Genomic DNA, 6,000 nt, shown 5'->3' on the forward strand with positions numbered 1-6,000 from the left:
ATCCGAGACTGAACCAGGAAGAAACAGAAAATACAGAGACAAATCACAAGCACTGAAATTGAGACTGTGATTAAAAATCTTCCAACAAACAAAAGCCCAGGACCAGATGGCTTCACAGGTGAATGCTATCAAACATTTAGAGAAGAGCTAACAATTATCCTTCCCAAACTCTTCCAAAATACAGCAAGGGGAGGAACACTCCCAAACTCATTCTACGAAGCCACCATCACCCTGATACCAAAACCAGACAAAAATGTCACAAAGAAAGAAAACTACAGACCAACATCACTGATGAACAAAGACACAAAAATCCTCAACAAAATACAAACAGAACCCAACAGCACATTAAATGGATCATACACCATGATCAAGTGGGGTTTATCCCAGGAATGCAAGGATTCTTCAATATATGCAAATCAATCAATGTGATACACCATATTAACAAATTGAAGGAGAAAAACCATATGATCATCTCAATAGATGCAGAGAAAGCTTTTGACAAAATTCAACACCGATTTATGATAAAAACCCTCCAAAAAGTAGGCATAAAGGGAATTTACCTCAACATAATAAAGGCCATATATGACAAACCTACAGCCAACATAGTTCTCAATGGTGAAAAACTGAAACCATTTCCACTAAAATCAGGAACAAGACAAGGTTGCACACTCTCACCACTACTATTCAACACAGTTTTGGAAGTTTTAGCCACAGCAATCAGAGAAGAAAAAGAAATAAAAGGAATCCAAATTGGAAACGAAGTAAAGCTGTCACTTTGCAGATGACATGATACTATACATAGAGAATCCTAAAGATGCTACCTGAAAAATATTAGAGGTAATCAATGAATTTGGTAAAGTAGCAGGATACAAAAGTAATGCAGAGAAATCTCTTACATTCCTATACACTAATGATGAAAACTCTGAAAGTGAAATTAAGGAAACACTCCCATTTACCACTGCAACAAAAAGAATAAAATACCTAGGAATAAACCTACCTAAGGAGACAAAAGACCTGTATGCAGACAAAAGACCTATAAGACACTGATTAAAGAAATTAAAGATGATACAAACAGATGGAAAGATATACCATGTTCTTGGATTGGAAGAATCAACATTGTGAAAATGACTCTACTACCCAAAGCAATCTACAGATTCAATGCAATGCCTATCAAGCTACCAATGACATTTTTCACAGAACTAGAACAAAAAATTGCACAATTTGTATGGAAACACAAAAGACCCCAAATAGCCAAAGCAACCTTGAGAAAGAAAAACGGAGCTGGAGGAATCAGGCTCCCAGACTTCAGACTATACTACAAAGCTACAGTAATCAAGACAGTACGGTACTAGCACAAAAAGAGAAATATAGATCAATGGAACAGGATAGAAAGCCCAGAGATAAATCCACGCACATATGGGCACCTTATCTTTGATAAAGGCAAGAATATACAATGGAGAAAAGACAGCCTCTTCAGTAAGTGATGCTGGGAAAACTGGACAGCTACATGTAAAAGCATGAAATTAGAAAATAAAATAAACTCAAAATGGATTAAAGACCTAAATGTAAGGTCAGACACTACAAAACTCTTAGAGGAAAACATAGGCAGAACAGTCTATGACATAAATCACAGCAAGATCTTTTTTGACGCACCTCCTACAGAAATGGAAATAAAAACAAAACTAAACAAATGGGACCTAATGAAATTTAATAGCTTTTGCACAGCAAAGGAAACTATAAACAAGATGAAAAGACAACCCTCAGAATGGGAGAAAATATTTGCAAATGAAGCAACTGACAAAGGATTAATCTCCAAAATTTACAAGCAGCTCATGCAGCTCAATATCAAAAAAACAAACAACCCAATCCAAAAATGGGCAGAAGACCTAAGTAGACATTTCTCCAAAGAAGATATAGAGATTGCCGACAAACACATGAAAGGATGCTCAACATCACTAATCATTAGAGAAATGCAAATCAAAACTACAATGAGGTATCACCTCGCACCACTCTGAATGGCCATCATGAAAAAGTCTACAAACAATAAATGCTGGAGAGGGTATGGAGAAAAGGGAACCCTCTTGCACTGTTGTTGGGAATGTATATTGATACAGCCACTATGGAGAACAGTATGGAGGTTCCTTAAACAACTAAAAATAGAACTACCATATGACCCAGCAATCCCACTACTGGGCATATACTGTGAGAAAACCATAATTCAAAAAGAGTCATGTACCACAATGTTCACTGCAGCACTCTTCACAATAGCCGGGACATGGAAGCAACCTAAGTGTCCATCGACAGATGAATGAATAAAGAAGATGTGGCACATATATACAATGGAATATTACTCAGCCATAAAAAGAAATGAAATTGAGTTATCTGTAGTGGGGTGGATAGACTTAGAGTCTGTCATACAGAGTGAAGTAAGTCAGAAAGAGAAAAATAAATCCCATATGCTTACATACATGGAATCTAAAAATAAAAAATGGTTCTGAAGAACATGGGGCAGGAAAGGAATAAAGACGCAGACGTAGAGAATGGACTTGAGGACACGGGGGGGGAAGGGTAAGCCGGGACCAAATGAGAGAGTAGCATGGACTTATATATACTAACAAATGTAAAATAGATAGCTAACGGGAAGCAGCCGCATAGCACAGGGAGATCAGCTCAGTGCTTCGTGACCACCTAGAGAGGTGGGACAGGGAAGGTGGGAGGGAGATGCAAGAGGGAGGAGATATGGGGATATGTGTATACGTATAGCTGATTCACTCTGTTATAAAGCAGAAACTAACACGCCATTGTAAAGCAATTATACTCCATAAAGATGTTAAAACAAAAAATCCAACATAAAAACAATAGTGGTCCTAGATGAGAACTAAATAAAAAGAGTAAAATTGATACTAAAACCAATAATTTAGGGAAACTTCCCTGAAATAAAAAAGATTTGAAACTACATATTGAAATCCTCACATCTTTGAGAACATCGACCCAGAATACATAACATCAAGATGTATTCTAGTAAAATTACTGCCAGAAGAAAATGAATGAATATACTTAAGAAGCAGAAGAAAAGAAAATGTGAGCCAAAGATTTTATCTTCTCAAAACTGACTTTCAAGTATAAAGTGCACAGCAATTAAAATGTAAGAACTAAGAGAATCCTTTTTCGTATTTATTGAGGATTCTACTAGAGAATAAACTTCAGACAACCAAAAAGAATAGAGAGCCACTGACAGAAACTGGCAGCGAGCATTAAATATGTCGTTACCTGTACAACTCAGACTAAACGAGGGTTAAAAGGCAGAGAGTAAATATGTTCTGAGTATGCAGATATAATACAACTACAAAAAATGGGGAAATCATATGTAAAAAGTTAGTATTTTTAGTAATCATACAGTGGTAGTGTTTGTCTTATTTTAGGATTGTGTGTGTGTGTGTGTGTGTGTGTGTGTGTGTGTGTGTACACTGTGTGATTAAAATAAATAATTACGGGATATTCTAATTCTATATCCCTGTATCCTTCAGAATCAGCATTCTTAGTTGGAAGAAAGGATATATAAATGTAATATAGAAAAGCAGAAATTCTATAGCCCTGATTTTGAAAGTATCAGTATCAACTCATGAGGTATATTAGCTTTAAATACACATGCGTGTGTGCACACACACACATTTCCTAGCTCTGTAAGACCCCAGAAAAATAATACCGACTTAGTAGTGATGAGCACCCTGACTGTGGTCCTGAAATACTATTTTCCACTTAAAAAAAAACAGGGTTTATGGAGAAAGAGCTAGCTGGTTGCAGATCCAGATCAAGAAATGTATGAGTCCAGAAACAATTTGATGGGTCAGATAGCAAGGAAGCTGTCAAAGATTATTAGGCCTATGTCAAAAGAACTTGGGAACCACCCTGAAAGAGACTACTACCCTGAAAGACTGTTGGCCAAAGATAAAACAATAGGAGCTTCAGTACAGATAATAATTCAACGAAGTAAAATTTGAATCAGTTTAAATCTACAAGTTCATAACAATACTTTTCAAGTGAAACCAATTGGTCAAGTTTGGAGCATGACAGGAGATCAGTTCATTAAACTGGAAACTAGTAAATAAAAATCGGTGTTAAAAAAGTTTTTTTTTAATCAAGTGGAGAGAATCAAGCACTTATTCTGCTTTTCCTGTCTGAACCGTGGCAGGGTAACCAAACTGTCAATAAGGGAATCATCTCTTTATGAAAACATTCCAATTAATAAATGAAAGAGGAATGATATAATTAGAATATCACCATTTTGCAACCAAGCACCAATGAATTAATAGATCTGATCATTAAGAATCAAGGGCTGCTAATACTACAAAAAGACAGAAAACCAGATGGAAGATCACAACACCATGTTTAGCCTTGCCAAAGGGATCAAACCTGAAACTGATCAAGTCTCTAGATTCACCTGTCAGTATGCAGGAAATACATAGGAACTGCATCATGAGTAATCAATCAGCAAAATCCAGATGGTAGGAAATTATACAGCCTTAAAAGTCCAAGTTCCTGAACAAATATACTAAAGGAAAAGAAAAACAATGGAGGGGGAACCCATAGATTAAGAGATTTAAAAGATATATATGGGACTTCCCTGGTGGCGCAGTGGTTAAGAATCTGCCAGTCAATGCAGGGGACATGGGTTCAAGACCTGGTCCGGGCAGATCCCACATGCCACAGAGCAACTAAGCCCGTGAGCCGCAACTACTGAGCCTGCGCTCTAGAGCCCGCAAGCCACAACTACTGAGCCCATGTGCCACAACTACTGAAGCCCGTGCGCCTAGAGCCCGTGCCCACAACAAGAGAAGCCACCACAATGAGAGCCCATGCACCACAACGAAGAGTAACCCCCGCTCGCCGCAACTAGAGAAAGCCCGTGCGCCACAACGAAGACCCAACGCAGCCAAAAAAAAAAAGTTTTAATTAAAAATATATATATACTAACAAGATATATATAGATATATAGATTGTTTTAATAGGGAAGACTGAACTATAGTGTCTAGGGATGCACACAACTATAAAGAAATGCAACAAAGTGACTACTCTTGAAGTCAGGATAGTGGTTACTTACGGAAGGAGGAAAGGGATAATGACCAGGACATGAAAGGGTTTCTCAGGCTGCTAGTAAAGTTTTATTTCTTTCCTGGGCACAGATTAAAAGGACATTTGTTTTAAAATAATTTATTAAGGCACACATTTGTATGTCTTTCTGTATCTGTTTTAATAATAAATTTTTAAATTAAAAAATGCACATATGGAAGGGGGAAGGGTAAGCGGGGACGAAGTGAGAGAGTGGCATGGACATATACACACTACCAAATGTAAAACAGATAGCTAGTGGGAAGCAGCCACATAGCACAGGGAGATCAGCTCGGTGCTTTGTGACCACCTAGAGGGGTGGGATAGGGAGGGTGGCTGGGAGGGAGACGCAAGAGGGAGGGGATATGGGAATATATGTACACGTATAGCTGATTCACTTTGTTTTACAGCAGAAACTAACACAACAATGTAAAGCAATTAAACTCCAATAAAGATGTTAAAAAAAATAATGCGGGCTTCCCTGGTGGCGCAGTGGTTGAGAGTCCACCTGCCGATGCAGGGGACACGGGTTCGTGCCCCGGTCCGGGAAGATCCCACATGCCGCGGAGCGGCTGCGCCTGTGAGCCAAGGCTGCTGAGCCTGCGCGTCCGGAGCCTGGGCTCCACAACGGGAGAGGCCACAACAGTAAGAGGCCCGCGTACCGTGAAAAAACAAAACAAAACAAAAAATAATAATAATAATAATGCACATGATACTAAGTCCAAGATGAATAAAAGGGTATGCATTGAAAACTATGTCTCCTTCCCACACCTGATGCGAGACACCACGGCTCCACTTTCTAGAGGCAACCAATCACGGATGCCTCTTTCTTTTGCATCCTTTCCAGAGATTGAATGGATTGTTTTTTTTGTTGTTTTTTTTTTTTTTTTG

General features: G+C 38.4%; 1 protein-coding gene across 1 annotated transcript in view; it reads right to left on the reverse strand.

Moving 5' to 3' along the window:
• Nucleotides 1-6,000, reverse strand: part of HERC1 (HECT and RLD domain containing E3 ubiquitin protein ligase family member 1) — a 176,625-nt gene that overhangs the window by 162,842 nt on the left and 7,783 nt on the right. The gene's annotated exons all lie outside the window — the stretch shown is intronic.

This window comes from Lipotes vexillifer, unplaced genomic scaffold (genome assembly GCF_000442215.2).
Source record: "Lipotes vexillifer unplaced genomic scaffold, Lipotes_vexillifer_v1.1 scaffold1654, whole genome shotgun sequence".
NCBI lineage: Eukaryota > Metazoa > Chordata > Mammalia > Artiodactyla > Lipotidae > Lipotes > Lipotes vexillifer.